Genomic DNA, 13804 nt, shown 5'->3' with positions numbered 1-13804 from the left:
TTGTGGCCCCTTGTAGCCACCACCGAACGATGCTCTCGGCGTTGACGGGTTCCGTCCGAAACCCCGTCCACACAATAAGCAGCCGGGCCCCGCACGGACCACGAGCAGTACAGCCCTGTTGTCGCGTGGAGGGGGAACTCTCCTTTCGCAGCACCGCGCGTTGCTCTGCGGGCTCTGAACATCATTATGCGCGTGAGCTTAATTCAATGCTCGGCAAGCGTTCGCTAGATTAACATTTTTCGCCGATAGCGCGCGCGCGCGTCCCGGTTTCGATCAGTGCTAGCCTCCACAACCCTAACAAGCCCTGCAGCGCAAACGGTTACCGCGTTCGTGATTGTGCGCCGTGTTTGTACGTTCGACAACCGGGGGGTACACCGCCGGTGGTGGTGGTGGTGGTGGTGTGTGAGTGTATAGTGCCGAAGGTGCCGAACACCACGAACCGACTGCAGCACGCACTGAAGGTCCGCGTCTCGTGGCGGCGTGTGTGTTTATGTTTTGAAAATCGGCCCGCGTTCGACGCCAGATCGTTGCGAATCCGCCGTGCCGTCGTGGTGAATGCTGGTGAAACTTTTTCATGCCTCCGAGCGTCCCAGATAAGGCTTTTTGTGTGCGTGTGTGCGCGTATGAAAAGGACGAAAACGTAGCAGGCTTTGGCCGAGGAGTGTGGTTGACAGCGAGAGAGAGAGAAAGGAGCCCTGCCAAAAACAACACACTCAGCTGTCAGTGACGTTCGAGGGTTCGATCCTGCACATCCCGCTCGCAGCAGTGTAAGTATTTTGTAGTTTTGCAGTTCAATGCAGTAACGGTATGGTGTCGTACAGTGACCGTGGTGCCCTTCCGTGTGTTGCTCGTGGAAGCAAGCGTTAGAAGAAGCGTTCGGGTTCGGGTGAAATGCTGCAGCATTTTGTGAGACCTTGGAACGAACGCACGGATTTGTACGATTGGCCGCAACCAGCACAGCACAGAGTCGCCATGCCAGTGTGATGTGAGCTGTGTGAGTGTGTGTGTGTGTGAGTTGGTTTATTTTCGTCTGGTAGGCTCGCTCTCCTTGCTCTGGTAGAAAGTTGCCATTAACTGCTTTGGTTAAGGCGGTGCAAATAAAAACAAATCACTCCAGAATGTGATGGCAGCGCTACAAAAACACACATCTATTCCCTGGATATCTATGCCTGTGAGTGTGTGTGCGTGTCTGTGCGTATTGCATCGGAAAATTATGGCACACCGTACCGCCGTGGAATGTAGCAGCGGTATCGGTTTGCCTTCGAAAAGGGCTGGCTGGCGTAACAAATCATCCGTACACGACGACGATCGCAGTGTGCCGCGCACGTTGCTAAGATGCGTTAGTGTGGGATGCCTTAGAGCTGGTGCATGGAGGTAGCAGCGTGTGCAGGAGAAGAAGGGGTAAAGCATTCGAACATTCCTACGACACGGTTTGGCTTTGGCCTTCCCTCCCACTCAGCCCGGCGTGGTGAATGGGGGGTGTGTGTGTGCCAGGGCAATGTGCGTTCGCACACGAAGCGTCTGAGAACGTAAGTGCGTAAGTGCGTGTGCGCAGGTGAAAATGCGTTCAGGTATTTATATTCTGTGTTTTCGTTTGGGCGTGTGCGTGTCCAGTGATTGTGATCATCTTTTTCACTGCGATTGCACGCCGTGAAAGCCCTTTTTTTGGTGCTAGTGGTGGTGATTGAGCCAATATATCAGGCGTGTGCTGCTGACCCTTTCTCGAACAATCCCATTGGGTTTTGCCCCATTCGATAAGGTGGCGCGGGATTTTCAAGATGAACCAATTTCTCGCGTCTCGGCTTAAACACTTGGGTAGCATACGGCATACTCTCTCTGTCTATCTCTTTCTTCCGATGTAATATTTTCTCGCATCGTCACCCATGTCCACTCGAGGGCCCTTCACTTTTTGCCATCCACACATTGCCACCATTGGTTTTTGCCGCGAGCGCAAGGTAAAGTGTTGATAACAGACCGCGCGCTTCCCTGTCAAGATCATCCGACCACCGATCGCCACCGAAGTGGGGAGGGCTCAAACCGGGCTCGGTGCTTGTGTTCGCTGACAACGTGGACACGCACACACACACACACACACAAACAGTCCTGCAAGGGCTTTTGATGCGCTAAAATGAGGCTTCTAGTGCGTGTGATATGTTTTGCTTCTCTCGTTCCCTTTTCACTCGCTTTTTCTCGCCCGGGAGGAGAGAAACAATATGGGGAAGGATTTTTGTTTCACCGTCCCGTGCTCTCACCGGTATGCGCACTGTAGCAGTGTGACAGAAAATCACCATCCCGATAGTCGAAGATCTTGAGAGCCTTCTCGAAGCGCGCTCGCTGCGAACCTTGCTTGCCTTTTTACGGCACTGTCGAGGCTTTGCGCTTGGCTGCTGCTCCCCGTGTGTCCAATTAAAGAACGCTCTTCGTCGGCCGGTTCGGCTGCCCAGATTGTGTAGGGGCAGGGACGGCAGTTGGTACGGCACACGGTGCGCGCAATTGCATCAGCGCGCCGTCCGATAATGCATCGCGGCAATGGTGTGACGATCTGGGCAGCTTTCCTCTGTCTCTCTCTCTCTCTCTGTCCCTCGGTTCACTTTACTTCATTTGGCCGGGGAGGGCGTTTTTTTTATTTTGAATGGGAGGCGTTGGGTGCTCACTGCGTAGGACGACGCACCGCGGACCACTCAAGGACTTTCGGGCTTGGGAGACAAGGAGCAGTATTTGCTTGGACATTGATTGGACACCCTCCACTACGGGAGCCATCGAAAGGGGATCATGACGTTTACACGTACGTCACGTACGTGTTACAATTAGGTGTAATGAAGCAGACTTTGGGGTTCAACCGTCACTGGTGATTGAGGCTCAGGACGATGTGTCGCAGCCGGACGTTGATGTTGCAAGCTGTGATCTTCATCGATTTCAGAGATTCCGTTTTGAATTCTGTCCTTCAAACAACAAAATTCAAGACATTATAAGACTCAACCGCTTGTCACGGGGAAGCTTTCGTGTGGGAAGGACAGGGGGGGGGGGGGGGGGGCGTAGCGAATGAGGGGATCCAATTAAATCTACCCTCTTTGCGTACCTCGGCCGTCTCGGCGGTCGAAGGACGAGTTGACATTTCGACACCTTTCCGGTGTTGCAGCATTGTTCAAGTGCTACACAGACACACACACACATTCGATGCCTATCGGAGTTTTCAACAGTTTTGTTTTAAAATTTGTGCTGTTCATCAATTTTACAGAAAAAAAAGAAGTTGGGAGAAACCTCATTTTGAGTTCCTAGAGCGAAAAAGACGCTTAGTGTCACAAGTAAGACGTCAGACGTTTGAGTGTGTTTACAGTACCCGCAAAGTAGTTCAGTTTTATTGCGAGCTCGCCCCGTAATGAGGTTGTATCGATCGTCGATTTGCCACTTGTTCGGCCGGTTAGCTACGGACTTACTTCCGCCAGCTACTGCCAAGGGGTTTTTCATTTTCGTCCGATGCGAAACGCTGGGTTTTATTTACCCACCCCTAAGTCACCTTGTAAACGTTTAACGTAAAGCAAAACCTGAAGGTGATGTTGAAAGAGAGTAATTGAGGTAGAGAGAGAGAGAGCGATAGAAAGAGAGAACATCGAGTGTTGGTTGGTGTAGTTGCACTTACAAAAAATCCGCAGCACGATTTAATCACATTTTAAATGCCTACGAAGGTAAGCATGTGGGCATGGATCCGATGGCAAGTGTTTTGGTCGTGCATTAATTGCAAAAACATGGATGGCAGAATGCAATAAAACCTTTTCTAGCAAAACTTCCCTGAGCGCTTAACTTCTAGCCAACTTTCGGTTCCCTGATTAGTCGTCAGACGGTCCAAGTTTATGAGAGCTTGTGTATGATTGGCGAGGTATCCCTGTCCAGCCCATCCCATGTCCCAAGTGGTTTTCGGCGGTCGTCGAGCGTCGGCTGGCAAAACGAAACACAGAACTATAACCACAACGAGAGTTGCGCGCGCTTGGTCTCGCATATTTATGCTGCTATTCACCACTTATCGGCTTTGGCGACGGGGCGAACGATGGCGAGCCAGCCGGTCTCGCCGTCTCTCGCGCTCTGCAATGGAGGTTCGCATAATGGTTGGGAGGGAATGGTGAAGGGAAAGCAAAAAAAACACAAACACTCACACACACACACAAACACTCACACACACACACACACACACACACACACACAAACAGAAAGAAGGTTCATAGAAAATGGAACCAGACTTATGGTGGTGGTGACCACCGGTAGGTTTCAAAATCCGAAAACCCCGTTAACTCGTTCGTCGGGTGCGTTCGGCGGGGGATTCGGTGCTCAAAATCTTTGCATACACAACAGGTACGTCCTCCGGTCTCCCGTCCTCGTTTAAAAAAACCCACGCACCCACGGGTTGAGTTACAGGCAGGCACAACGCAGGCAGACTGTCGACGCGGTCCGTTTTGGTTGCGTGGCATGGCACGGCAGTACTTCAGCGCGGCCCAGAAGGTGCCTCTACTTTCTTTGGGGTCAGAGCTCCTGTTTGAGGTTGACATTCGTTTGTGTAGCATTTTTTTTAAATTAATTTTAAATCTTAGAGTGTCGCTCCAGTTCGGGAGTCCTACGCTTTGAAGGTTAAACGCTCAGCGTCCCGGTAAGGTCGATACGCATCCGCTGAATGATGCGGTAAACAGTTTGCGCGAGATTGTGGAATTTCTGCGTGCGCTGGCGCGTCCATCCTGCACAACTACAGGCGCACGGATACGTTGCTTCTCGCGCGATAAACTATCCAGCTACTAAAAGGCTAAAAGGCTCCGCTTATACGGCGGCTCCCAACAGGCACTGGTGTGCTCTGCCGGCGGTTTGTGGATGTATTAGAAAACACTTTCTAATTTCACACCCGTTCGGATGGGATCGGGGCTGGTGGTCTGAGTGTCTGCGTCCACCGCGCGTAGATGGACGCGGTGCGGTGCTGTGTGCAGATAATGAATGGGGTGGAAAGGAAGGGTGCCAGAGGTTACCTTTTCTATCTATGCAACCCGTTCGTGGTTCAATGGTTGGGAGGGGGAAAGGTTTGAATTGCCAATTTTCCGTCCGCCGCGTGGTGTTATCGTACCCCTACGTGGTGGAGGTTTTGCAAAATGGCGATGGTGGTGGAATGGTGGACCGATGCCGATGGTTTTTGCTTTCCTTCCCAAAGCTGACGTGAGAGCTTTGTTGTGTGTGTGTTTGTGTGTTTGGACGGTATTATCGGTAATGCGTTATGTTTGATGTGTTTTCTTTTGGATGTTCGCTGTTGCGCTGTGGTCGGAAACATTACACGCTTGTGCACGGGGTGGTGAAGGAAGCAATGGCCAGAAATCATTGCCAACAGCAATCAAAGCACAGATTGTGTTATCGCAAATCAGTGCGAATCATAATTGCATGACGTGCAAGTTAGGAAGCCCAGCCGGTATGTGGAATGAAGCGTCTTGTGGCGGAAATGGAGCAACCGTGCGATGAGATGCCGATGCGGCTCTCTGCTGATATGACTTGGGGCCTGAACAAGCTATTTACACATATAAACTGCAACATAAAACATATTTTAATTGCGAGTAGCACATACGAGTAGATAATCTGTGTGTGGTCCTCTAGTGAAATCCATTTGATCTATAATCAAATGACCTTTGCACATGTCCCGTGTGACTAAAGGCCTTTGGTGGAATCTGATATAACCGACAAATCTATCGTGCTGTATTGTATTTCAAGTCCAATTATCATTTTGCAGCTTTCTATCATAATTTAAGCACTAAATTAAGGCAAGCCCCTTTAAGCTGCGCCTCCCGATACCGTGCATTGTGTCATCTTTTGCCGAATTTAATCTACCAACCCGCACGGTTCGCACGTTCGTTGACGCCATCGGGCAGGACGATGATTTCACTCGTTATTCAATCGAGCTGTGCACGTTCGTTTCCACGTTCAGTGCGAGGTGACTTTTCCGGCGTTCGTTCCATTACGCCCGGGCTTACCGGGCTGCTTTTACCGAAAGTCATCCGGTCAACGTAACAGGCCAGCGAGCGATATGGTGCTGTAGCCCGTTGCCCATTCACACGACCATTACGTAGCATTTTACAGACGTTTTCATTGTCATTTAATTAAAACGGGTAGTGGGGCCCCCAAAAAATCAAAGACAATTTTTGACATCGAAAGAAGCAATCGCGTTTGAACGATTCATTAATGTAAAGTAAATGAGGGGTGAAAAAATGTCTAATCATTTTTGTATTAAATTTATGCTCCCCCCCAAAAAAAGTACCCGAGGTTAATGTACCTTCTCATTTGTTTTTGTGCACTAATTCAAACGGCTGTGTGGCTCTTTGTGGTGGTCACTTTTGGCCCGTTTCTTCCCCCGAATTCATCTTGCGAAATGTGGCTCTGGGGGTTTTTTTTTTAAACGAATTATATTCTCCGTCTAATTGAGGCGAAATTACTGAATGATGAAATTATACACCGCCACCGGATTATCGCGCGAAAGAGCCTTCGGTAACACACCGACTGTTTCATATTGACCCGTCGATGACGTGTGTGTGTGTGTGCTGCGGATAGAAAACTGCCATAATCAACACAAAAACCTTGCGAGACGTTGTCGGGTTGCCGCTCGGAATGAATGGAAAATCAATCGTCATCTGGCAGCGTCTTACCCAATCTTTTATCAGCTGGTGCTGCCGTCCTGCGGTAATTTGCGTGGAACTGCTGTTTTGTTGCGCGGTTGTTGTGTGTGGCTATTGCGGTCATACAAAAAAAAAACGTTACCCATTTCGTGACAGAGAGTGAGGAGGAGGAGGCCATCATCACCGCCAGAGAACAGTAGCAGCAGTATTGGCTATTATTTCCGCGATAAATTGTAACCCACGGGGAGAGGCTTTTCGTAACAGCCGAGCGTCGAACAGTTCATCACATCGACATCGACAACCTTTCCTTACGCAGAATGGGTTTCGCCCTCCCCTTCGTGGTGTGGGGGGACTAGACCCATTCATCGACGGGGTGGTGGTGTGTGGCATTACCATTTTGCGGTGTACCCTTCTGGGATCGGTTCGGCTTTCTCGTGGCAATTTCGCCTGCCAGCAATCGTCACTTCGGCCTCTCTTTTTACTGCCGCCGCTGCTGCGCCGTACCATTCGTGAGATAATTACAATTTGCAGCAACTCATCCTTTCGGGGCAGCCAGGCCAGGCTTTTTGGGGTTTCGAATTAATGGATGCACCAGCGCACCGCTTTGAAGCGTATTGATTGATTTGGACAGCCAACAACATCAACATAAAGCCTCGCAATTGGCAACCAGAAAAAAAAGAAAGAAATAGTGCAAAAGTGTGCACCACACCACAAGTGCGCGGATGCGTACGTAAGGCACCGTGTGCTACCACTTTGCCAAATCACGCGGATGCCAATTCATGCTCGAATGGACCTCACCTCCTCCTATGTGTGTGTGTTTTTGCTGAAGGGGAGGTTTGAAGGAATGTTTGCGTACGGTACGCCATTCCGGTGGGTCCGGTGATGCAATGGGAAGTGCCTTGCGGCCAGTCTAGCCTTTTCACAGGCGGAAGGCGTCATCGGCCAATATTAGGGGGTGGTTCGTCGTGCACTTTCAATTTCACGTGCACAGCCGGGCAAATGCTACGCTACGCGGGGGCAACACCGACTTCAATGCTTGTACCGCTCACCGTAGAAAGGGTTGCCTATTAAGATTGACAGTGGTGTGCCGTGTGTGTGTGTGTGCGCGAAAGAAAACCCCCGTACACGTAAGGTGGTGCTGGTGCTTTTCCTGTGCTAATTTTCCGCCCTCTTTTTAGTTGGTGCGAACGAGGGGGTTTGAAAGGGCGGTTTGTTTTAGGACGGAGCGTAACGTCCTGGCTTGCAAATCGAAGACCACGTAACGCATACCTCGTACAGGGGCCTGCCGGAAGAAAGGCAAACATTTTTGTTCGCAACGTTTTTAGCACCTCACGTGTGAATGAAAACCACAACCCAGGGGGGGGGGGGGTGTGTTTCAAACGGCTCAGTGTTAAAAATGGATTTTAATATTTTCCTTGAGCGTAATAGAAACAGTTTCGCTTGGTGCAATGCTCATGCAAAACTGTTTCGTTGATAGTTTATGGTTATTAGGTTTTTTCCGTCTGTTCCCTTCTTACTCTGCGCTTGAAAATAATTTTAATAGCTGCGCTTAATTAAGCTCGATAGCGGAGCGTTCACAACGGGCCCAATCAATACAGCTATTCATACACACACGGGTCGGGCCGGCTAAAATTAGCGAAATCAGGCACAAGGACTCGCCGTACACATGTACGGCCCCCACACACCATGCAAGATGAATCCAAATGTTGTGCGTTGTTGCGCAAAGGAGCAGAGTTCAAGAATTGGGCATACAGGGGGGTGCAGTGGTGGAGCAGTAGTGTGCTGAGGTAGTGTTGGTAATTTTCTCTTCACCTTCAGTGGCGAGCGGTTTAACAAAACTTTGACGAACGTGTATGGCGAGCATTTACTTCGTACAGTTTGTGGGGTGCCGAACATGCTTAACTAATTTTACGCATGAATTTGGTGGAAAAGGTAATCGAAAATTGTTTTGAGAAGATGTTTTGCACCCCTTTGATCATTGGAAGTTTATTGAATTGGAGAGAGGCAGAGAAGGAGTCCAATATCCGTGCTGCCTAAATACATTGTGGTAGAACTAGAAGTTCATCAGACTTCTTTTGTTTACTCATATCTACATCTCCCGACGAAGAGCGTTTGTATTTGTTTAGATATTTTTGACAAACATCTGCTCCACGTTTGATGTTTCGACATGTTTGACAGGTTCTTAGAGCATCTTTATATGCCACCATAGGTTCGTCGTTTGTTGAAAACGTAAGACTGCATAGCAGCGCCTAAGGGAAGATCGTAATACCGGGAACATGATAGCTTCGTAGCCTACGGTTATGTCTGTGCATTATATTCCTGTCACATCGAATGATAAAGTGCTGTGCAAAAAAACTAAACTAAACAAAAACAAGTGAACCTCGCTCTTCCCATCGCCTACTTGCCGTTTACAGCTGAACTGGTTCGGGATTCGAGCTGAACCATAATTTGCACCGGACAGACGCAGACCATTCTTTACTGGGCAGGGCGTGTTTACCACCCCAACTTTCACTACGCTTTTCGAGTGAAATGAAATGCATATGTGGGGCACCGAGCGTTTTGAGCGTTAAAATAATGGTATCTAGTTAATATACGTATAAAACGTTTCTTCTTCTTCCATAAATACGACTAATAGAAAAAAAGAACCATCTATCTTGTGTTGTGTGGCACACAACCTTCTCCATTAATCTTGTACCGCTCACGTCCGTTCCGCTTATCTCATCGCCACCTTTGATTCGTTTCACTTTCGTTGCAGCTGCCGCTCTACTGCCGAACAACCATCCTCCGGCGCAATGACGCATCCCGCGAGGTGACCTTCCGAATCTTTCGAATAATTTCTTGGACTCGGCCGGATCGCTTATCTCGTCGCCCCCCCCCCCCCCCCTCCCTTCGCGGGAAGCAATTTTTGCGTGTTAGTGCCGCAGTTTTTTGCTGAGCTCCGGTTCCAACATTCCGACCAGACACAATAGGGTGAGAAAATCGATTGAAATCCCGTAATCCCCCGTGCGTAATCCCCCTTGCGGTGCACACATTGCACTGCCAGCTGGTGGGGCTGGTGCGACCCATCCACTAATCGACAGCCCAGCGACACAGCCACGGGGCAAACAATTGTGTGTAACTTCGGCGCATCTTCCCGTCCGGCCCCATCTGCTGCCACCATTCAACCGACCGAGGGTGCTGGGTTGTCTATAATTAGACGAAAATAAGGGTGCATCCAACCACTCAGTGCTCCAACTCCACCCAAAGGCGGAACTTCCCCTTCGTGTCCCGCGTGCGATGCACACTCTGCTCAGGCCAGAATGGAATGTGTGCGCGCGCGTTTGATGTGCTCTAGTAAATTAGCTGAATAGAACCTTACAGCTTCCAGTGGACCTCCCTCGCCGGTCGGCCCCGCACGTTTCTCCATCTTTGCTGAGCTTCGTGAGGTCTTTGTGCGTGCATGCTTGTGTGTGTGTGTTGCATGGTTGACCGTGGTCGGTCGATTTAGCTTTTCACAACAAGTCGAACAACTGCTGGCGGCAGTACAGGAAGGAGAGAGGCTGTCGAACTGCGAGCTCGCGCCCGTTTACACGGACGGTCCCTCCTCTATTGTTGTGCTTGTGCTGCTCCAAAACGACAAACAAAAGCTCGGCTCCGCTACAAGCCGAGACGAAATCTCGACCCCCCGTGTACGGATCAGTGCTTGGACAGTGGTCTACCGATGCGGTAGTACATTTGGCGTACCGGTCTGCTGTAGTTCCGCGCTTTGTTGTGACGGTTTTATAATACTTTTTCGGTGAAGTTTGCAGCAAGTGTATTACGCGGAACCCCGATTGATCGATAGAAAATACTCGGGAGGTGTATCTCTTAAGTAACAAGGGTAAAACAAACGTGTTTCGGAAGACATCTTTTCTGTGAGCCGATGGCGATGCGATGAAAAATGATGCGGTATAGTACGGTGTGTTATCAGCAACCAGTTCGTAGCTGTTGCTATTGGTGCTAGTCTGCAGCACAGTGGACGGAGCTGGGCCCGCGTGCGATCGCTCCAAAGTGCTAGAAACAAAGCGGCCAACGTGCACAAAGTTCGAATCGTAATCTGTTTGGAGGCAAAGCGATTGAAGACTTGCGCCTGCATCTTCACTGTCACTGTCACAGGGCGCGTCTTGCGAGGTCTGCCTGATTGGCGATCGGTTGTCCGTTGGTGGCTCGTAGCTTTGTAGATTATCAGTCAAGCCCGCAGCCCGTGTGTGTGTGTTTTGGTGTGTTATCAGGGTCTCGAGGGTCTTTCTATCTCTCACTCTTGTTCGTGGCGGTGAAGGAAAGGGCCGATAGTGCGAGGGCTAACTAACAAGTAATCCACGGAAAGGTTCGCTTAGGAAAAGGCTGACCAGAGCGCTCAAACGCGTAGCCCGGCCGTCCGTGTAACAGTGAAAATAGGAAGCAGCAGTGTTGTGGCAGTGCATCGAAGAGGAGTGCTACTTCCACGCCTTCCCTCGCTCTGTCGCTCTGGGAGCATTAAGAAAAGAAAGTGCAAAAGAGTGCCGGGAAGGTACAGCAAATTGCAGCGCAAGAGTGGATGAAAGTGGAACCCGAACCCGAAGTGTGAGCCTGCAAGGTGCTGCAGCGACAGCATCCAGCCCCGGAGGAAGTGGTAGTGATTGCACTGCTGATCTTATCTCGACCGCGTGTGTGTGTTTGTTTGTGTGTGTGTGTGTGAGCATTTTGTTTCATCATTGTTTATGTTGGTTTTACTCTCATGCTAGTAGTTTTACCACTTCTTCGTGTGCTACTAAGTGTTTGCGTCAGCCAGGCCTCAAGGAGGGCATTAGTGGCTGCTTAACGAATGTTTACATAGTACACACAACTTTAGCTTATGTGTGTGTGTGTGTGTGTTTCCCCTCATTTAGGGTGAATAGATTTCCGGTTCCGTCACTTCAAAAAAGTGTGTTTGTTTTTTTTGTCCAACAGTGAGAAAAGGCCACGAATAGCCTACGAGACCGGAAACGGGATCGGCAAACTTCAGAGCTGGCAGTGAGTGCGTTCGGGCCCTGCAGTTCGGTAAGTAGTGTGACCGTTGCGTTTAGTGAAGAGAGCAGAGGGAAGTGGAGAGAAAGGTGTAAAAGAACTGGCAAACGATCACTATGTCCTAAGTATTACACAATCCTTTCGAGTGATCGTACACTTCTCGGTGAGCTTATTTGGATTAGATTACGAAAGAAAGATACTAAAGTGTATGTCAACAACACGAACGTCTGTCTGTTGTACATATTGTGCATGGACCAACTGATGTGCAAGTCTTTCGAACAAGCAGTCGTTCTTTACATATAATATATAAATTTAATCTGATCGCATCCGTGATCCCGTCGACACGCGGTAACGTACTTGCTAACGAACTGGAACCGCTGGGAGCAATGTTTTGCCCTCCAGTCGCTAATTGATTGATCCTTGTACTCGCGATGGGCAAACAAACAAACCGAGAGCACGGCACCGAGAGCGAAGAGTTAAATAATGCTATAATCTACTGACGGTCACTGGAAACTTCCCCCTCCCGCCAGATAAGGCGAGATTATGTCGTACTCGGCCGCCAGCACTAACTACGCATTGATGTTACGCATCGGTTATGCGATATGCGGTGGCCAGTGGTAACTAGTGGTCCCTTCTCTCTCTCCTACTTGACATGCTCGCGGAGTGAGATTAGAAAACTGTAACACACTACCCCTCTGTTCATCCATTAAACGTCATTCCGTTCCTGTATTTGTAAGCGGTTTGCAAGTTGTTTGTTTACGGATCGCCGCATCAGCTTCCTGGCCTGATCCTGGCATGTGGGTTTTTTCCTTCTAATCGTTCTGACAGTTAACTTGACGAGGACGTCAAACCGAATCGCGTGACCAGTGGCCGCGAGATCGCGCGAGTCGCCGCGAAGGGGGAAAGAAATTACAACCATTTAAAAGCTATCATAATACGCAATAAACATATAAACCAGGGAGCGATAAGGCGCGACGGTGAGGGTTGGAAAGTGTGTTTGTATGAGTGTATTTAGTGCACCAGCAGCATTATGCTACCTTCGAACAGCGGGTGCTACACCAGCCCATTGCACCAGCACCCCACGCTCTCGTGATCGAATTTGAATTCGTGCTCGTGCTGGAACAGGTTGCTCTTGAAGCGTGCTTCCCCCTCCCACCCCCCCCTTCGTTTAACTCAAACTCCTTTCGCGCACGGGTTGCATTTGGCTGCGTAGGAAGCGGCTGTGCGAGCGCGCGCGCCCGTGTTGCATGCGTCGTGCGTGTTATACGCGTGCGAGTACGGTGCACTTTTGGTTTGGTGGCGCAATTTTCAATATTTTCGAAAGTGATTTCACCTCGGCTTCCGGTCCTGGCGCTAACGAGGTGATATACGTGCGGTGTGGTAGTGTGTGTTGTGTATGTGTGCACCATTCAGGCTGTTCGGTATGGAAAAAGACTGCATGCAAAACAGGACGGCGAGAGAGAGAGATTGAGAGTGACCATAGCGCCAATGCCCGTTTCGATTGAGGACAGACAGAACTTGACAGTGGAAAGGTGACCGGAGTAAAGTGTGTCGCTAGAATATATATATGTCGGTTGCAATTACGGCCCGGAGGCCACCTTCAATTTCACTTTTGACAGTGATAAAGCGTGACCGACTAGACCCGCCTGTAAAGGTAGATCGTTTGTTTTTTGGTAGTTTCATTAAGCGTGCCCAGGTTTGACAGGTTGATTGAACGTTCGGCTATGCGCCTTATTAGACATGCATCATTTCGAGCAAAACACCGCGCTGATGCGAGCAAAAGAAATGAAACTACCTTATGCATATGAATGAAACCTCTCAAGCTAATCGGGCACTGTAAACTCTGCTGGAAAAAACCTGAAACGTATAAAATAATCATATCCCAGGCCCTCCATTGCCCACTAATGTGCATTGAGCGAACGCGAAGCAGAAAAAATGTAAAACAAAATCATAACCAGTTCCGATTAGGAAAGTACGCACCTTTCTCTGTGGCTGCGTGCGGTGTTTGCCATCCCCACCGCACCTACTAACTGGCGTCCCACACCGCCATTGCTGCCAACCACCACGTGTTGAGCAATCAAAGGCAGCACGAGAGATGTCGCCATCAGGTCGCGATCGGGCCCAGCAATCTTTCAATTGGTTGGAGGAGGTTGCAGCAGCAAAAAAGA

The 13804-nt window shown here is 49.7% G+C and overlaps 1 protein-coding gene across 9 annotated transcripts in view; it reads left to right on the top strand.

Moving 5' to 3' along the window:
* The first annotated feature begins 111 nt into the window (after positions 1-111).
* The window catches only part of LOC3290623 (protein catecholamines up), an 83763-nt gene continuing 70070 nt past the window's right edge, over positions 112-13804 (top strand). For 2 of the 9 annotated variants that reach the window (XM_061641754.1, XM_061641744.1), the window contains exons 1-2: positions 9613-11262; positions 11580-11669. The gene's annotated coding sequence lies outside the window, so the exon portion shown is untranslated. The other 7 variants (XM_061641746.1, XM_061641747.1, XM_061641752.1 and 4 more) reach the window with 7 other exon arrangements.

Source organism: Anopheles gambiae, chromosome 2 (assembly GCF_943734735.2).
Source record: "Anopheles gambiae chromosome 2, idAnoGambNW_F1_1, whole genome shotgun sequence".
NCBI classification, from domain to species: Eukaryota; Metazoa; Arthropoda; class Insecta; order Diptera; family Culicidae; genus Anopheles; species Anopheles gambiae.
This window is presented reverse-complemented; position numbering and strand designations above follow the sequence as displayed.